The sequence below is a fragment of the Podarcis melisellensis genome (genome assembly GCF_964234715.1).
Source record: "Podarcis melisellensis genome assembly, chromosome: 2".
NCBI lineage: Eukaryota > Metazoa > Chordata > Lepidosauria > Squamata > Lacertidae > Podarcis > Podarcis melisellensis.
The window spans coordinates 94,369,048-94,389,786 of NC_138529.1; the positions used below are offsets into that span (position 1 = coordinate 94,369,048).

General features: G+C 42.7%; 1 protein-coding gene across 12 annotated transcripts in view; it reads left to right on the forward strand.

The window, feature by feature from the left end:
* The first annotated feature begins 2,552 nt into the window (after window positions 1–2,552).
* Window positions 2,553–20,739, forward strand: part of FOXP1 (forkhead box P1) — a 513,657-nt gene continuing 495,470 nt past the window's right edge. For 3 of the 12 annotated variants that reach the window (XR_014165850.1, XM_081901944.1, XM_081901933.1), the window contains exons 1-2: window positions 2,558–2,850; window positions 5,392–5,497. The gene's annotated coding sequence lies outside the window, so the exon portion shown is untranslated. Of the gene's footprint in view, window positions 2,851–5,391; window positions 5,498–20,739 lie in introns of all 12 variants that reach the window. The other 9 variants (XM_081901945.1, XM_081901949.1, XM_081901947.1 and 6 more) reach the window with 7 other exon arrangements.

Genomic DNA, 20,739 nt, shown 5'->3' on the forward strand with positions numbered 1-20,739 from the left:
GTTTATTCTGACCTAATTCAAAAATTGACCTTTTTTTACTTTGAACAAAGCTGAAGAGCAAAAAGGAAACCTACTACTACATATAATTTTAATCTGAAAAGTGTCTTAAATTATTTTAAACTGTATTTTTCCCTCACTGCAATTTGGAGGTAGGCCACTATTATTCTAGTTTTGCCAAAGAGAAATTAGGAGATGGTGATTTTCTCAGAGTCACATAGAATTGTAGAGTTGGGAGGGAACCAAGGTTCATCTAGTCTAACCCCTACAAAGCAGGAATCTCAACATGTGGCCCTCCATCCTATGGTTGCTGTAGGATTGAAATCCGTATCATCTGTCTGCTGGATCAAATTGCCTCTTATTTTCCAAGGGCACAATCCATTCAACATTAAGCACTTCTAACTTAAGTGGGAGATGTTTAAGCATGTTTCTAGCTTTCCCACTGAAATCCATTGGACTTACGATGTGACTTAAAAGTAGCCTCGCCTTGTTTGTGTAATTTGAAGGCACATAATGAATTCAGATAATCGTTATGCACATATAACTAAAAAAGGAGGGTGAAAGGTTTTTATTCAGTATGTAGAAGGTTAAAGTGCTTGCCTTTCTTGAAAAATACACTCCTGACTATAATGGAACTAGTATTTCACTCTAATAAATAGTTTCCTCTAGTTGTCACTGGTTAAATTTCATGTGGATATTTTTAAAACTCCAACAATGTTAAGTGTAAGAATAGATTGTTGAGGTTATGAAAGTGTTTTAGTAGTCATCCATTCAGATACCATTTTTATAAATAGTATGAAATGGGTGAATAAGTGGTTAGATTATGCATTACAAGGATAGAGTATTGTTTAGTGGTTAGACCACAGGTCTGAGAGTCAGAAGGAGCTCTGAATATTATTCACAGCTTTACCACTGACTCATTGTGTGAATCTGAGACAGGTGAGATAACCCTTTCCGTACCTTGGTATATTTATTTATAAATGTAATGCAAGACTGTGTCTTACTAAACTTGTTCATATACTTTTGGCTTGGGTTAATTCTAAAACAACCAAGTTTAGCCAGTTTTGTAGGGATGGCAAAGTATCCTTTCTCTTTGCCTGCTTCTCCGCGGAAACGGTATAGCCACTGTAGCCACAAATGCTAGCAGCTTCTGTGCTGTGCTCTCTTTTTATCTCACAAAAGGCAAGTTCTGCAGCATTGTGGCCAGAACCAGGGATGGTGGTGCCAGCACAGATGGGACTAACAATAAAGATGAACAGCAACTTTTTCCTCTCTTTTCATCCGTTCCGCAGAAAGCAGTTTCAAGTTCAAAGATTTTGAATGCACGGACAGCAACTTTTCTAGAGTGTTAACCCACCCAGCACTCTTTATTCTAAAATGCACGCAAGGAGCAGGTAATATGTAATTGCCATGCTAGCCCCTGGGTGTGTGTTCCTAAGAGGAACCGGAGAAGGCAAATAAACAACCAGCCTCTCGCGAATGTTTTCTTTCCCGGTCGCTTTCTCGAAACGAGCTAGAGGAGGAAGAGAGTTTCTCCCCCTTCCTTCCGAGTTTCCTAAAGCGGGCCATTAGGAGACGAGATCTTTCTGAATGCGGGGTGTTGGGGGAGAGAGGGAGCGAGACTTTCCCCGGATCTAGACAACACCACGCACTCCCTTTGCATGGTGGACATATCGGCTTCCTTGCACTCATGGGCTTGTCCCTCTGCTGAACTTTCACCTCTCGAACTCGCCTCCTTTCATTGGGTAAAGTGCACAGGGGGAGAGGTGGAGGGGGGAACCCCTTAGCGAGAGAGAGAGACGGGGAAAGAGGAAGCCGGCATTTGGCTCCCAGAGCACTTGCACTTTCCAATTGCTTCCCTCGCACTCTCATCTCTGTTTAGCGCCTCCCGCCTCCCCTTTTACAAAAGAATCCAACAAAGCAAGCCGAAGTCCGACCCCTGGAGATCGCCGCAGATCTCCCCTTACCTTGCCCCCCAACCCCTCCTGTTTGCTCTTCTCCGGGCTGCCTCCGCTTCCTCTTCTCGTCCCCCCACCCCGCTCGCCGCCGCCTTCTCTTTAGTTTTCTTCCCCTCTCCCTCGCTCCTCTTTCCCAATCTCCTCCCGCAGATTCCCCCCGCCGCCCCTATTTGCTGCACTCCCTCCTGCCCGCTCCCTCTCCTCCTCCTCCTCATCTCTCTCCCATTCTTTTTGTGTGTGCGCGCGTCTGCAACTGCGATATCTCCCTCTCTCTTCTCCCTCTCCCCCTTCTTTTTGCACTGAGCCTTGTTTACCCAGCAGGTGGATGTGACGTCAGGGACTCATAACAGCAAAAAATAACAAAATCTCCCTCCGCGGGGTGTTATTTTTCCTCGCCCTCTCTTTAAAAAAAGCTTTTTTTAAGGGGGGAAAACAACGAGCCCAACTCCAAAGTGGCTCTAAGGCACTCGGAGCAAAGCCGCGAGGAGCTTAGCCCAGCGCGCGCGCGTGTGTGTTATTGGGGGGAGGGGAAAGGGGATGTGGGGGGTACGGGTGGGGGAGGAGGACTGCCCTCCCTCGCTTGCTTGTGCTGCTTCTGCTTCTGCTACTGGGTTGCCTTGCTCTGCCTTGCCTGATTGCTGCTGCTGCTGCTCTGCTCTCCCCCCTTTGGAAAGCTAGTTCCCGACTCGAGCGGAGGGCTCTATTGTTATTTATTGTGTGGCTTGTGTTGCACGCTGTGCCTGCTGCATGGGGCTGGCTGGCTGGCTGGCTTGGAGAGGGAGTGAGGGAAGTGAGTGGAGTGAAGGGAGGGACAGACAGGCAGGCAGGCAGACTCACTCACCCGCCCGCAGTGGGGGGAGCCCCTTAGCTGGCACCGCCAGGCCGTTTCCAGCGGGTGAGTTTGCCATTTCGCCTTTTCTCATCCACTTTTAAGTCTCCTGTTTTGTTTTGTTTCTATCCCCTCACGACTCCTCTTCAGCGCTCCCCCCTCCCCTGACTCTAACCCCCCCTCCTCCTCCACCTTTCCACGTGCCTCGGCATCTCTCTCCCCCCCCATTCCTTTCTCTCCCCCACCCCCACTCCCAAACATGCCTATTTGCATAAAGCACCTCAGGCGCAATGGGAAGAAGCCGCGGCTCCTTCACCTCCGAGGCTCTTCCTCTTTCTTTATGTCCCGTATTTGCACCTCATGCTTCCCTCCCCACCCCCCCAAATCCGGCCCCGCGCTCCCTTCCACCCTTTCGCTCTCCACGCGCTGGACGTTGCACATACGACCGCAGCAAGTTGGAAGCAGCTTCTCTTTACTCTTTGCCCCGGTGTGTGGTGTGTATATGTGTGTGTGGTGTGTGCACGCACGCGCGCGCGCTCCTGCGCGAAGAAAGTCCCTCAGGCGGGAGAAGAGCGGCGGGGTGGGGGGTGGGGTGAGCGAGGGGGGCCGGCGAGTGTTTGGAGGGTTTGCCGGCGGGGCGTGTGCGCTTCCCTTGGTCACTTGGGGTACTTCTCAGCGAGGAAGAGGCGGGCGAAATAACTTTTCGCTCACTTGGAACAAACTTTTTGCCCCGTGTGTTTCTCTTGCCTCCTCTCTGCTGCTTTCGTACAGTGAACTTCAGTGCATAGGTCTTGGGGACTCACACCTTTACACGCTCACTGAACTTGAACTCGCCGGTTGTTTTCACACACGCGCGCGGCTCACCATTTCTTGCGCTCCTCTGGTTCCGTGTGGAGCGGCTGCCGTCAGACTTTCCCCCTACTACACACACACACACACACACCTCTCCACACCCGCAGCCCGTGGGTTTGTTAACATGTGTGCAGCACATCTCCTTGCAAGCCGCGGAGGACACGTTGCCAATTTGTAAACGGCGACGGCAGCGCCGACTATGGCAACTCTCGCAGTGTCAGACTGCTGGTGATGGTGATACACAAGGGCCGGACTGACCCATTGGTATTCCTCTCTCCCCCCTCCCCGGTCCCTTCCACGCCCCACGCCAAAGATAACATCACAGCCCCTCCTCAGTCACACAAAGGAACATTCAGAAGAGGGAAAAGGCATTCTCACAGACACAAACGACAAAGACGACGCTGGCAACAATCGCCTGCACTGGCAGGCAGGCAAGCGCTGCCGCGCACCTCAGGGAGACCCAAGTCCACGCGCGCAGCCGGGCTCAAGGCGCGCTGAGACGCGACAGCCACGCACGTGGAGACGACCGTAGTTTTCCACACGAGGAAAGCGGGGGGATCTCCGTGCTGGAAGGGGAAGCCACAAACGCGCATATACGCACAACGGCCGCAAGTGGTGACCCGAGCCGGGTCCACAGCGCTAAGTTACGAAAGTGAGCGACTTTACCCCCCGGCACAAACCGTGCCCAAGAACCGCGCGCCTTCCCCCTCGCCCCGCACCCGGTCGCCGCACACTCCACAAAGTCACACTGGAGGGAGCCCTAGGCAGGCGATTTCCAAGGCGGTCGGCAAGTCACATCCGCAACGACTTGACATGCACAGTCGCGCGCGCGCGCGCACACACAAATGGCACCACTTACCTAGTGGCTCTCCTCTCTCCCACCTCCCCACCCCCGGTGTCACACAAAGCGCACAGTTCTACACCTCCACCTTTTGCCCGGTGCCTGCGCTAAAGTTTCCCCGCTCTGGCTCGCTTGCTGCCGCTCGCTTGCTTCTCGGCTGCCGCGCCGGCGGTTCCTTTGCCTCGGGTGGCTGCGGCCGGGCGAGCGCCTTCGCGGCCGGCGCAAGTTCGGAAAAGTTGGCGCGCCCGCTGGTGCGCGTTGCGGCTCCAGCTGCGCCGGCTCTCCCGGCGCCGCACCCGCGGGCCTTTGGTTGCCTTCGGCACCCTCCCGCCACCCCACCCCTAGTTTCTTCCCGCAGCTGGTTGCTGTTGAGTCTTGTGTTGCGGCTACCTCTAAAGTGACTTGGTGGCGAGACGGTAGTCCCCCACCCCGGGCTCGATGCTTCCCTTCCAAGCTCGGAGGTGGGGAGCGCATCTTCCGTCCGCGCTCAGCCTCCCGCCGGCGGCCGCTTGCGCGCCTCGCTTGTTCACTTGCTGCCGCTTCTTGACCTGGAGTATGTGAATATACATGTGCAACTTCACACACCCAGGCAGCCTGCCATGATTTGCCCCTGGTGCATCTGCAAAAAAGAGCAGATCCCAGCTGAGCAGGAAAGAGGGTTGGGTGTGTGTCTGTGTGTGTAGGCGCGTGTGCGTCTGTGACAATCTTAGATCCTATTACTATATCTGATTTCCTGATCCCTTTCTTGCAAGAGCTTTCCAAGGCTTTCTCTCCCCCCCCCCCATCATTCCCTTAGACACAACCTTACATTTCCACCCCCTCCCTCCTCCAGTTCTTCGCCTCCCCCACCTCTTAACCAAAACCTGTTTTGTGGAGACTTGTTGAAAGTACCCTTGGTTTCTTCTCGACTATAGAGCCCAAAGTTTTGCCTGCCGGAGAGCACAGGAGCAACAGCAGCCTTTGGCTTAGGAGCTGGGTGCTGATGGTGGCGATCACACAGTCGCAGAGCTTTTTCTATCGGTAAGTATGGGAGAACCAGTGAAGGCTTTCAGAAATCCCTAACCTACCCAGACAAAAACCCCAATACAGGAAAGCAACTGAACCTCATCCCTAAAAGAGATCTAAACCTTCAGAACTGCCAGTTCTGTTTTTTGTTTCTAGTGAAAATGCGGGAGGAGGGGAAGAAGAGGAAGCATAAAAATATACTTTCCTTGTTTTTAAGCTAAGAAAACGAGTTCAGGAGTTTACCAAAAACAAAAGTGCTGTCATAAAATATGATGACATCTCTCGCCCCCCCTCCAATCTCATTCCACCCCGCTATTAATTATTTCCAAGCCATTGTGTTAAAATACCATTGCTGGGATGATTACTAAGTGTATTGATTTTACACTGTCTCCGTCTGCCATGGTTTAATTTTTTCCCATTTTCATGCGAAAGAGTGCAGAAAGACCAGAAGCCACAGGCAGGACTAGGGAAGGCAGTGGCCCAGCTTTTGCTGATTTTGAACTGGGTGGGAGTGTTGCAGTTGCATCCTGAAAATGACCACAGGAAAGTTGGTTCTGTTAAAAACAACAACACATCCCCTGCTCTTTAGAATGATGAGCCCAGCAGCCAGCTGTTTACTGTTGCTTCTTGAATAACAAATCCTTGGAGAATGAGATCTTCTGCTCTTAGAAGTTTAGGGTTTCAGTTTTGGTCACTTTTAGTAGAATGAGTAATATGAACAATATTTGCATAGCCTATATATGTCTGATATAACATAATCCTGAGTCCTCGTGTACTGAGTGGTAACACTTTAAAAATACATTTTATTTACAGTTGGTTCTCTGACTGTATCAGACGTTCATTGTTTATCTAATTTTATAAAGCATCAGGAGACCTAAGGAAATGCCTGTACCATTGCACATAAATCTAAGGCTCGTGCTATTTTGCTTATATCATTTGCTCTTACTTAAATTGTAAGCTGCAAAAGAAGAAACAAAAATCCAAAAATAACTGTTCATATTTTTTTAAAGAACCTGAGTTTTTCCCAAGTTTTTAAAGGACAGGTTTTCCCCCCAAAGATCCAGTTAGTTCTGCTAAGAGCAAGCAAGAAACCAACCAACCAACCAACTAGCCCGTGAATCTTGAGAAGCAGGATTGCAAATCAGAATAAGAGAACAGTAAATAAATTTGAACTGCTTAAAAAATGTAGAATTCAACTTCTCTTCTATTTTTTTGTTTAACCATCTTAGCACTGTGCAGAACGACAGGGCGGTGTGTATATTGGGGAGGGGGACTTTCCACGCACTGCTATTCAAATTGTGTCTGCTAGAATCTCATTGCAAAGAAATGTATTTCAGGTTTAACATCTTGCATTGGCAGCATTCTTCCCTCCTCAGTCTTTGGATTAGTCATTGTATGAGAGGTTGGGGTGGGGGGAGAGAAAGAAAAATCACTTTCTTTCTTTTTTTTAAAGTAAAGTAAACAGCCTCCAACAAGTGAACCTTGACAACCCAGATTAAGGAAGGCAGGAGAGATCAAACAAAGCTGCTGCTGGGCTGTTGTTAGGAGCTGCTTCACTGAAAGATCTGGACTATTCGATCAGGCAGCAAGACTTCTATGTTCATTTATGCAGAAATGGGACCATTACAAATACTGATCTTTGTTGTGAAACCTTGTAACTTGGAGGAAAGCCTATCTGTTCTATTTCAGATAGTATTTTTGACCTAATTATTATTTGCAAGACTTAGTTAATTTAAGAAAAGGCATTCCCTGATTTGGCTGAGTTGTGTATTCACAATGCCTTGATGTACAACTTCATCCCCCCCATCTGTAACACCTTGAAGTGCAGAGAGGGAATGCTTGAGTTCTCAAGCATCTGTAAAAAAAAATGGGGGGGGGGCAGCTGAAGTTCAGTCTTTCAGTTAGAGATCCTCTCAGCGAACAAAGACATTTGGGGGTTTCTGGAGGTGTTATTCGGATATGGACGGGAACAATTTCATTGTGATGGTAGTTTTTATTTTCTGTAGTTCGAGTTTTAGGAAATCAAAGCAATGTTTTTTATACACTGTAAAACATGCCAGTCACTGGGACAGAATGTTCTGAGTGATTTTTAATGCCAAAATAGAACAATGTCAAAATTGTATTTCATTTTTAAAGAGCACTGTAAGCAATTATTATAGTATTTTCCTGGTTTTGTATAATTTAAAGAAGTGCCATTAAACATAGCTGCAGCACAATACTATGCAGAAGTAAATTTCACTGAATATAGTGGGACATAGCCTAGGAAGTGTGTTTATACTTGAAGTCCAAGGCTGCAATAATGTACACAATTTCCTGTGAGTAACTACCACTGAACACAATGGAACTTACTTCTGAGTAGACCTGTATAGGTTTGTGCTGTTAGTCTTGGTTAGGCTATTTATTTTGCCTGAAATAATTCATTTTGTTGTAATACTGTTCATTGCAACTGTTATTTGCAAACTAATTTCTTACCACGACAACTATTTTAATAAATGGCATTTCTAAAATAACAAAGTGAAACAATTCCCGTATGACAGTATATACAACAGATAAATAATGATAAATAAATAAATAGCTTAAATGGATCTTGAATTAGCATTTCAGATAATAAGATAAACACTACCTTTTTAAAATGTCAGTTTCATAACCATCCAAACCTGCTTCATTGATGATTAGATTCATTTTTATTATTGGTACCTTTATAATATCATTAAGCACATGTTCATTAGACGTACACATGTATGCTATTAAACCATTTGTGGCATTGTGTAGCTTTTTAAAAAAGCTATAAATATTTCTTAGTTCCCCAGCTCTAGCATTTACACTAACAAAGGTAGAAATATTTCATTTCTGTACTGTTAGGAGAATTAAGACTTCTACTTTCTAGATTATAATTTATGCAGTGCTTTTAGAAGGAAAATGCAGCACTGCCCCCCCCTTTAATTTAGTTTACATAATGCAAGAACGATGACAATGAGGAGTAATAATACAAATATGGAATCATCTGACATTATTTTTTTTTTACAGTATGGGAAAAACAATGTATAGAATAATATTAACTGGGGAACTTTTCCAAACTGAAAGCTGATATTGTGGCTTGCCTCTTCTTTGAGCAGGAAGTTCTTGGATACAATCCATCTCCAAGTATAATCAATGAGAATTTCCATTGACTGGAATGAAGGTGGATTGCACCCACTGAATTTTCTTTTGTGTAAATACATTAGCTGCTGGGCTGCACTATTTAATTCATATGCAAACTTGTGCATGCGTAACTCTGTAAAGCATTTCATCTAATGTGTTTTATACGTACAGGTACTGTGCATGTGAAATAATTTCACCAAGTCCGTCCGGTTATTTATAGGACACAATAGTGTTTCTGCCTTTAAAATGTTCTTGGAGATGCTCTAATAAAATTTAAATAGATTATAGGCTGACAGTATAATAGTATAAATTTTGTTTACGATTCCATTGCTTTAAGGTACTTACACTAAAAGAAGCTCCTTTAACCCCAAGATTGAGTGGCATTAAGTGGTGAGAGTAGTCTTCTGAAGTGCTGCTACTGCCCTTTGCTCTTGTGATAATCTTAAATTACTATAACTTAATTGCAACTTCAAGGCACTGAGCTAAAATGTTTTTATGCAGCTCAACAGGGCTTGGTTATATGGAACTAGGCTTTCATGTGTGCATGTTTTTTGTTTTACTTTGTTTTGTTTTAAAAGGTGACAACATGGGAGCACGAGCCTTTTCCTACTGCAATGAATGGGTATATTTTTGTAGTTTAAAATGAAACTTCAAGCAGCTTCACCTTGTGTTTCACTACCCCCCCCCCCCATGTGCCATTTGAGTTTCTTGGTCCTACAAAGAAACACCTAAGAGGATCTGATATGTCTGTATGTGTGTGTTTATTCACGTATGTACATGTCACATTAAAGTAGCATCTATGTTAGCTAAATTCAGGGTTTGTTTTTATGTTTTGCTTTTAAAATCTGGATTATACAAATTAACTCTTCATAGCTTCATGACGACATGAATACCACTTTTCAGTTATCTGAACCTCTGGTTATACAAACATGTTGCATATCCTCAGTCAGGACACTGGGAGGAAGGAGTACCAGCTTATGTATGTATTACAGCATAGACCACAACTCCATAAAAAGCCACCTCTTCTTTCATTGTACCTCCTACTATTTTCGTTAAGCTGTTTTCTAAAAAAACAGATACTCAGAATTAAACCTGTGGCAGTAAGAAGACAATTAGTGCTGTGGTATATCCACCTTAGCTTACGTCTAATTCCATTTGTAGCACTGATATTGCAGATGTATAGCACAAATAAAAACTGCTTTTAGAGTTGCTGTGTGTCCGAGATTTTAAGGGGCATGCTTCATTTTGAACGTGTGTCTTGTAACAAATCACAGCCTCCTATCTACAGAATGGTGGATGTCCATGTCTCAAGGCATGGCAGCTCAGCTGATGTACAGAAAGTGGATGCCAGGTTCCCTTATTTTTGTTAATTTGATCTGACAAGCCTAACTGCTTTCAGCCATATGTGTGGTTTTAGTGAGGCCCGCAGTCATCCAGTTTCCTGCATCTGAGATGAGGCCTTGAACCCAGAGCCTTTCATTTTCATAGCTACAGTGACACAGCATTTCCATTTGTGATCTGACAGAAGTAAAGGGCTTACTTGACAATGGATTAAGCATTTGGCTTGCACTTCCCATATACTAAAAATTCCTGATTTATTTTTGGGTATTGCTAACTCATGGAACATGCAATAACATGTATTATGTATTATGGTAGCAAAAACAGCTAAATTTTAAGATCCAGTATGTGGATTTTTAGAGCATATTGTTCTTACAGCGTATGTACAGACCCAGATCCAGGCAAGATTTTAAACTTGTAAGCAGTGAGCAAGTGAGTAGTCCTGTTAACCTACCTATGATTGTCTCTCAAGTTAGGTGTGCTGTTTCATTGAACTGGTGGTAAAGTTAAATAACTATACATTGCTGAGTGCTTTCCATGGGGTACAGGAGAAAATTAGTTTAACTTCCAAAAACAGTAATACGAAAACGCTGGAAAACAGTCCAAATGTTTTTACAAACTATTCTTTGTTACCTGTAACAACTGCTTAAATAGTAACTCTACTGATAATGGTGAGATGATTTCAGAAGGTATTCTGTACAAAGTAAAAAATACTGAGGGATTTGAATTAAGCAAGCAAGCAGAATGTAGCCTGCGTTTGCTCAGTTTTTGTATTTGTCCAGTTTATATAGAAAGATTTCAAGAGATTACTCAAGACACTATTTGCTGGAGTTAAACACAATACAAGAAAGATATTCAAGTGTACGTTGACATTCTTCCACAAAAATGACATGTTAATTACGTGCAGCAAAAACGCACACAATAGCCATGGCTATTTAATTGCTTTAGACTTCAGAGTTAACTAGTTGCCCCCTTTTATCTCTTTGCAGTTTCTGCAATATAACACATACAGAGTGTTTGTATATTATGGACACACAGAATAGTCTGCTTATTGCTTAGCTATTTATCTAGTTAATTTCTAGAAGTGAAATAATTTTCACTTTGAAATGTAGAACAAGAGGCATTGTAGCAGAACTACCTTCACCTAGTTAAAAAGAAGAAGTCCCAAATACCTGGATCATTGTAAGTGATTATTTTTTTTTTGCCACCGCTAGTCTTTCTGTTCCATTTCAAAATATCTCAATTTAGTGCCTTGAAATTGTAATTAAGTTGTAGTAATTTAAGATTATTGCAAGAGTGCAAAGGGCAGCAGACGCTCTTTAGAAGTCTCATCTCAACATTTAGTACTACTCAGTCATGGGGTTAAAAGAGTTTCCTCAATGCAAGTACTTAAAGAAGCTGAATCGTAAACAAAATTTATACTATATTCTGACAACTAATAATCTATTTAAATTGCATTAAAGTATGTATGTTAAATTTAATTAAAGGCAGAAGTAGGATTGAGCACTGTAAATATATTGACAGATCTTTTAAAATGGAATTCATTTCATGAAATATTTACATTATGTCTTTTATGTTGAAAGATATCTAGGAATGTTCTTACTGTAGGTTTTCCGCAAGGCAGCTACTCAGAATAATTTTCAAAAGGAATGCTAACAAATGCAAAAATGATTCTCAAGTGTATTGTTTGCTTTTAATAATTTGCTTTGGAACAATGGTAGTTATTGTTATGATTGTTTTAGTGCTTATTTCCTCAATAGTTTAGCATTACAGAATTCTCAGTTCCACTGTAAACCTTCTTAGCAGTGATTACACAATGTCTTGAATGTGTAGTGGTAAATATATATGAGATTCTTGGATGCCAAAATTCTTAAGTAAGATCTTTCTTCAACCATTCCTTCTGCCAGGAATCCAATTGACCTGTACTGTCCCCTTTTGCTTTTCAGATAATGCAGTCATATCATAGATATCATTTTATAAAATATAACAGTTTATCATGCCTATGTTCAGCGGGCCTGACTCTAATATACTTTAAGAGTAACTGTACTGAGGTATTGACATTGCTGTACTGGCATTGGGAAGACAGAGATCATCCTTCTCAAGTACATTGCAGTCCTCCATATGTTTTGGACTACAATTCCCATCTGCACCAGCCAGCATGGCCAGCATTAGGGATAATGGGAGTTGTAGTCCAGCAATATCTGGAGGCTACCAGGTTGAGAAGGCTGGTATATGGTGTTCAACTAAAATACCTCATTGTACTCTAAACTCATTTAGTTGTGAAGGATTTGAAAACCTTTGCTTGGACAATGGCAAAGAGACCTGTGCGCTCTTTAAAGCAGCCTTTCTCAACCTGTGGGTCCCCAGACGTTGTTGAACTACAACTCCCTTTACCCCTATCTAGCAAGGCCAGAGCTCAGGGATGATGGAAGTTGTAGTCCAACAACATCTGGGGGCCCACAGGTTGAGAGCTACTGATTTAAAAGGCTTGTTTTTATACAGAGGACAATTAAGAGGCTCAGGATTCTAACCAAGACCGTGAGGGTTTTCCAAAAGGCCTGCTAATAGTAAATTAAGGTTGCTTCATGTGATACATTGAAGTAGGAGAAGAACTGCAAGTGGATTTTCCTGCCAATGTAAGATGCTGCCAGGCTGGAATCAGAATACCGATAAGCAATGTGGTATAGTTGTTTGAACACTGGTCTGCGGCCTGAAAGACCACAGAGTTCAAAACTACCCTAGTCTACGTAGTTCACTAAGTGACCTTGGACCAGTTGTGCCTAATCTACAATTGGAGAGAACAATATATGCCAGCTTGAGCTCTTTAGAGAAAAGGTGGGATTTAAATGAAATAATGAAAGAGAGAAATAAAACATTAGTCTATGTAACCTTATTTTGTTTACTCTGGCTGACAGCAGTTCAGACCAATCCTTTGTATACATGCTATCCATGTTTAAACTGGAGATGTCAGGGATCTAAACTAGAACTGTACAAATGTAAAAACACATTATTTTTACACTGAGATTAGGACCCCCTCTCCCTTTCTATTTCTTGCGAAGTGTGAATAGGACTATCTTCTGTTACGCTGCTACGACCAACAGAATTACTGAGGGGATGGGTGGCCTTTACATCTTTGCAGAAAATACACGTTGCGTGTTTTTCTTTCATGTGGCATTCCTTAACACCATGTTGAGAAAGCATTTTTCTGAACTGTACCACTTCAGGTTGCAAGTACAGGGATTTCCTCACTGAGGGCTCCCCAAGGGAAAAAGTGTCCTTGCATATAAGATAATATGTCATATGTTAGGTGGAGGACTAGGTGATGATTTCTTCTCTTTGACACGCATGTGTTCTAAATTCTGGAAGCTTTTAAACATTCAGCTGCCACCCATAGCTTTAAGTGGTGCAATCCACCACCTGATTCTGACCCTCTGATACATACATTTAAAGTAGATAACTTCCCCCAAAGAATCCTGAGCTACAATTTTCAGCACCCTTAATAAACTACAGTCCCTAGGATTCTTTGTGAGGGACGTCGTGTGTGTGGAAAACGTATTTTAAATGGTCTGGACCTGAACATTAAAAAACTTGCCTATACAGGGCTGCTTTTAGATGTCTTCTAAAGATCTTTAGCAAAAAGCAAATAATAATAATAATAATAATAATAATAATAATATATAAAAAACAACTGATATACACAGCGGCTTGGAACAAATAAAAGTGTTGTTGGTGTCTTCCTGTATTACTGTTCAGGCATACTCTTGTTTTAGCTACACTCCCAGTTATTCTTGTCATGTTGTTGCCGACGATTAGGGTCTTTACTTGGGCACTGTGGCACACTTTCCTTCTGAGTGTTCTCCCTCTCCTCTGTTTTATTAAACGAACCCATTCATTTAATTGATAGATTAAGCATATTAACACATCAGTAAATGAAAGTAGGGAGACTTCCCAAGGCATCTTTGGAAAGCCTCTGTGGTTTTATGTGACCGGACGCACACTATTAGATTTAGATAGCAAGGCCAATGATGTTCATGCGTTTTAAGAGAGACATAAATGGAGAGAACGCAGCTGTAAGTAGAATGTCATGTCTCTTATTTTAAAAAACGGTGATAAATGAAGATTAAAAACTATTGGGGCCAGTTAAATGTCCAGTCGGCCAGCAAAGCAAACCAAGAAAATCTGTTTATCTGGAGGAGAGGCTTATCTTTTTTTAAAAAAGACATTCATGGTAACAGGTTTATTGTCAACTTGCTTTCCCTCTGGCTAGAAAGCTTTTGAGAAAGTTGACCAGTGTTGATCAGCACTGTTGGTAAGCTCAGTTCAGGTTTGCTGTTTTGCACCCCATCATAGCTGCTTCTGCGAAATAGCCAGACCACGCTGAGTTCAAAAGTGTGCTTAGCAACAAGACTTTGGGTTTTGCTTTGCTGATGAGAAAAGCGGGCATCCAGTTTAAAAAAGTGTCTTGTCTCTTCTGCTGAGAAGGCTGCCAGGGCAAAAAAGAGCAAGGAGATAGGTCACCTCTGTGCACAGTTCTCTATGCAGCTGTCCCATATCCATCTCCTAGCTTCTTACATGCAGGAACTCATTGGTACAAAAAAGCAACTTCCTAAATTTCAAAAGAGAGGCCTCCCAGTCTCACAAATGAGATCATTGCTGAGGAAAGATTTTAAGATCACTTTGAATGCTTGCGTATAAACGTGAGATACAATTTTAATTTGTCAGTAGTGCTCGGGTACCTCTGCATTTCCGATCTCAATATTGTGCTTTGTCGGGAATGTAGCACTTGACTTAAAACAACAGCAGCAAAACATTTTTGTTAAGAGGTCTTCAATTTAATCTACAGCAGTAAAAGTGGGGGTGCTTGTTAAAGTCTGGTGAAAGCAAGTGATAGAAACAGTGCCGGAGAAAAGGGATATTCTTGCTACTAGATCTTCTGTGAAACTGCAAATCACAGTGTAGATGTCAAATCCCCACTGTGTTGTTTTTGAAGGATATTAAGCAATCAACGGATATTTCTTTAGGAATAAATGTCATTTTTACAGTGTAAAACAACTGCAGCCTGATCTACAACATTATTAAACCTAATTGCTTGGATTTAAGCTGATTTGCTTCAGAAGGTGACAGTAAAATGAACACTCCAGTTCTAAGCTTGCTTACCTGTAAGTAAATTTCACTGATTTGTACCATTTGCTTCCACATGGGTGAGAGTGGGATCACAGTGAATGCTACAGCCCTAAGTGCCACTTGTGAGTCCTGTTAAATGCATTTGGACTTGGTTCTGAATAAAGATTCTTCGGATCCATTGAAAAGGACCTTTAACAACAGTTCTATAATCATTTAACTGGGAATAAATCCCATTGAACTCAGAGGGACATTTCTGAGCAATCTGTGCATAGAATGTAAATCTGTATGGTTAGGTTTAGCTGTATTTGATCTGTTTGGGTGAGTTTGCAGGAAAAAGGTTAGTCAATATCTTAATACATTCAGCATGTTATATTAAGTACGGTATACACAACATCATATTAATGAGTGGAGAGATAGAACAATGGGTTACACAAGTTTTTTCAATGTCTTTGTGTTTTGATTTTTGTATTTTTGTGTGTAAAAACAGCAATTTTTTTTTAAAAAAAAGTGAATCAAAATGGTTGGTTTAATGAAGGTGTGGGAAATCTTTTGCCCACAGGCTGAATGTGCCCCTCAGGTCTCTCTCTCTTTCCCCGAGGACTGTTCCCCAGGCCATGCCCCCTCTCTCCAGACTGTGTTCCTCACATCCTCTGCCCAGCACCTTCATTGAGGACTGTTGCCTGGCTGCAATATGTCCTTGAACTGGGAGGCTGCGTCTTGTTTGCATGGATGGAGGCAGTGGCGGACTTTGGGCTCTCAAATTTTGGTGGCGCCCCGTGCAACACCAAAATTTGATGCCCCTCCAACCTCTCAGGGTCCTTTCTACATCATTGTTGCAGTGCCCCCTGTGGCTCAGGTACCCTATGTGGCCGAACCAGTTGCGCTATCCTAAAACTCCCTCTGATGGAGGAAAGAGAGAAGTTTAGTATGTGCAGAAACCTAGTGTTTGCTTGGTTGGAGCATAGCCTACTGTGGAGAGGTTACAGTCGCATCATTATTCCAGCTGGATATGGGTCTGGCCTAGTCGTATTACTTGTATGTAAGGTTGTTCATGTGGGTTTGTAGCCCTTGGACAGTTCCCCTGCTGCTGCCCTAATTTCTAACTTGTTTCCCTCATTGGATAATTATCTGACAGAGCAAACCCTCCCCATTGCTGGAGCTGTATAGAACCACAGTTGCATCTGCAGCTGAGCCACTCACGGAAGTAGAAGGTGGGGGACTGGCAGATTGAGAGCCAGTAAAAGTGAGCAGAGGGATGCTTCAATCAAAATCCCATACAATCTGGTTCAAGGGATGTTTCTGTTGCAGTAAGAGACCACTGCAATGACCACTGTGAATTTGTAAATAAAACGTGAGATTTTAGGCCTCTGTACAATTTGTTGTTGTCAAACGTATGTTGCAAATGTGCTTGCGGTCATGATCCTGTGAGTTGGTGCATGGCCAGAGCAGTTCCCAGAACAACATACTGTGGCCATCAAAGAGTTTTCTCTGCTTGCAAGACTTGCAGCAGAGTAGCCAGATGTTCTGCCAGTGCATACACTGTGCGCCCAACAACGTGTAAACATTGTAATTCACAGTCTGTAATTCATTGCCGCGAAATAGCCAGAGCCTCCTCCGAACAGCCTTGGGGCCCGCAGTGTAGCAGCGTTCCATACTGTTTTGTCTGGTTATGGCTGCAGGTACATAAATATGGGAGTGTGTTTATTTTGTGATAACAGTCAGGAGGGTGGAACCGATTTCTTCCATTAGGAAGCTAGTTTAATAGTAAGCCATTCATGGTTTTGTTTTTTATTTGTAAGCTTTATCACTTTCCAAGGCTACAGCAGAACTTTAGCACTTGTGGAAGCAGGCAGTATGCACATTAGGCCCCAGTTTGCCAGAAGTATTCTTTACTGAAGCCAGTTAATTTGTAGCCTAGTATTTAACTTGTAGAGAAGCTTGTGGAGGTGGTCCTGAGCTTAGTTGCATTGTCACAGGGAGTAGGGAAGCCTTTCTGCTTCAGGAATTGACATTACAAAGTAAAACAGGGAGTCAGTGTGGCCCTTTCCATGTTATAAAAGTGGAATAAATAAATGCATGTTGCTCTCAGTTCTGACCATTGGTCATGCTGGCTGGGGCTAGAGGGCATTGTGTTGGTTACCACTGAGGCGTAGCATCTTAGGAGATAACCTGTGTAGAGGAATAGGATCAAATAGCTCGCTCCTGATGAAGCTGTTAGGACGGTCTTGTCACATTTAAAGATTGCTTCCCAGTATGAGATCTAGCAGTAAAATAAGGAAGCTAGGAGGAATGATTTCAGAGGTCTTTAGGATTCTTTTTTTAGCTCATAGTTTTGAGTGTTGCTGTGATTTGTAAGGTTTTGGCATTTGACGTTGCTTACTCTGATAGTGGGCTAAATATTTCAGCATTGCGATCCAGGGTATTAGAATTACCGTATTTTTCCATGTATAAGATGCCCCCTATTTTGGGGGGACCCCAAATTTAGAAAATGGGCATATGCACTATCCGTGTATAAGACGCACCCAGATTTTTAACCTTATTTTAAAGTAAAGAAACCTAGTCTTATATACGGAAAAGTATGGTATGTGTAATCAGAAACTGAAGTTCGTTTTTAGAGGCACAAATTCTGCCAAGCAGAACACCGCTGTGAGATTTATAGAGCAAGAATTGCACAAGTATTGATAACATTGAGCTCCTTGTAACACTGCAATGAAAACATCCCATTTGGTACTATTACATACTCATGCCATTTTTCTGAAGTGGAGAGAACTTCCAGAGTAGTCCTATAGGATTTAGGTTCCTTTGGATAAAGAGAGCATTGGGGACTTAGGGTGTGTTTCTAATAATTGCTTTATTTACTAGTAAGCAGAGCATAGTGGAGGTAACTGCAGTTCTGTTAGCAGACATTGTTCCTTACAATTTGGCATTAGGTCTCAAAAATGAATTCGTGGCAGCACAGTTTCTTCTCTCTGTCTCATTCTGTCTAAAGTCAAATTGTAAAACTGCCTATTTATAACTTTTCTTCTCTCCCTCGTTCCACCCCACAGAGCATGGATCTCAGACCCTACTCTTGCAGGTTAGTTATCCATTCAGGAAATATCCAAAGTCATCAAGGAACAGTAATGTCCTTTTTCCCATCCCTTACTCCCATCAGGCGATGCTTTAGTCAAAACACATACCCTGCAGTCAGTGAATGTGGGAAAGGAAGTAGGATTGTATCTGCTACTCTGTGCCTACTGGGCACGAAGAGGCCTATGTGCATATACAGTGGTACCTCGGGTTACAGACACTTCAGGTTACAGACGCTTCAGGTTACAGACTCCGCTAACCCAGAAATATTACCTCGGGTTAAGAACTTTGCTTCAGGATGAGAACAGAAATCACGCAGCAGCTTTGCAGCGGCAGCGGGAGGCCCCATTAGCTAAAGTGGTCTTCAGGTTAATAACAGTTTCAGGTTGAGAATGGACCTCCAGAATGAATTAAGTTATTAACCCGAGGTACCACTGCAGATGTGGTAATTAGGGTTTCTACTTGTGTGGAAGAGACCTCTGGCATGGCCAGAGTGTGTGTGTTGGCAATGGGAGGCATGTTTAGCTTAGGGTGTTTGAGCACCCCTACAGTGATAGACAATTCAAATTAATCAAGACTGCCCAAACTCATAAATGTAATAACATGTGTATTTAGTGCATGGGCTTGTGCTAAATGAGGAGTTTCCAGTTATACTCTTTGAAAAAAATCTAACGTTTTTAAGAGTGCAGTTCTATGCACAATTACTTGGGAGTAAAGGGACCCCTGACTATTAGGTCCAGTCGCAGACGTCTCTGGAGTTGCAGTGCTCACCTCGCTTTACTGGCTGAGGGAGCCGGCGTACAGCTTCCGGGTCATGTGGCCAGCATGACTAAGCCGCTTCTGGCGAACCAGAGCAGCGCACGGAAACGCACTTTACCTTCCCGCCGGAGCAGTAGCTATTTATCTACTTGCACTTTGAGATGCTTTCGAACTGCTAGGTTGGCAGGAGCAATGGATGCTCGCCCTGTCGCGAGGATTCAAACCGCCAACCTTCTGATTGGTAAGCCCTTGGCTCTGTGGTGTTGGGAGTACAACACATTAAAATTGGTGGACCTTACTGTTTAGTAAACATGGACTGCTCATCAGCAAAGTATATGATACTGCATTTATGGACCAAGCTCAGCATCATATAATTTCCAGCTTTCAGCTGTGTCTTCCTCTTTTTCCTACTTAATTAGATAATAAGGAGAAAAAATAATTAAGAATAAGGAAAATTAGGATTGGGAACTCTTTTTACTAAGCTTTGTGGGGTTCCTGATTTATGTCCCAATAGTGGCTGAGGGAGGGATGGGATAAACTTATTTTCCCCATGTGCTGTAACTCCAGCCTCTAATTAATTAAGAAAAATCAAAAGATCTAACTTCATACTGCTTATTATGTGCAACATACAGTTTGACTTTTACACTATGACAATTGGAAATAAGATTTTGTCTAGAATGTAATTTTTCTAGAACTTGATGATAGCATGGCATTGAAAATACGCATTCATTCCGTTCATAATATAAGAGTTCTTCAGTGAAGTTTGGAGCCAGGATGTTTCAGTTAGACTGCATGTATAAAGGAGGAATAAAATAATCAAAATTTGATGACTAACAGTTATTTCTGCTGCTGTTCAGTCTAGTTCCGTACTGCTTCCATACAGCAAAATGAAAGCTTTTCAAAGTGTACTTTTGGAATAAGAATGGGATTTGAAGTTGTAACTTTGCTGAGCATTTGAAAGGTAAAATAATTACCACTAAAGCATTTTATTGGTACACACAATGCTTTGCACAGAAAATAAAATAAATTGTGGTGTATGCCTCATGTATATTAATGTGGGTACTTCATATGTTTGTTTGTGTGTGTGTGTGTGTGTGTGTGTGTGCGCGCGCGCATGTATATATGAGGTTCAGTAGTCTAGGTAGCAAGGGCTGATCTTCTAAATTTTAAATGTCAGATTTTGGGGGGGACAAGATTTTGATGAGAACTAGAGGCAGAAGCCTGGGAAATTTGCAGACAAATTCATTTCAGTAATGTGCAAAAATGTGCATTTCGTAAAACTTGAGAATGTTAGTTTGGTTTTGAATTATGCTTTAAATATACCCCTAGAGTTAAAAGCCATATGTTATTCTTACTGATTGTATACAGATTGACTGCGATATATATGGGGAAACCCTGATTGCCTGATTTAATGGATGGTTGAGTTTTGCTAAGTGCTCCATGTTTGTGTATGAATTTGTCATTTGCAGAAAAAGCGTTTGTTACTTGTGGGCACAATCCATTGGGAACAGCTTCTGTGGAAACTCTGTTGAAAGGCAGATGAAATTTACTCAGATTTGTGCAGGTAGGTATTTGCAGTGGTTTACGCTGTAGGATTTTTAGGGAAGCACTTTGAAAATTCCATTCAGTCTAAGGTAGAGTAGCTAATCTGAGCTAAATGGGGGAGAAAAAGGTAGATGGAAGTTTCAGGCCCTGTTATTAAAGTTGCTGCATAAGCTGAAGTTTATGCACTGTGATAATGCTAATGACCGACTGACTCAATGATGCATGACTGGAGGAAATCAGTGGTATAATCGCAGAAACTTATCAGGCTTTTTGTCATTAAA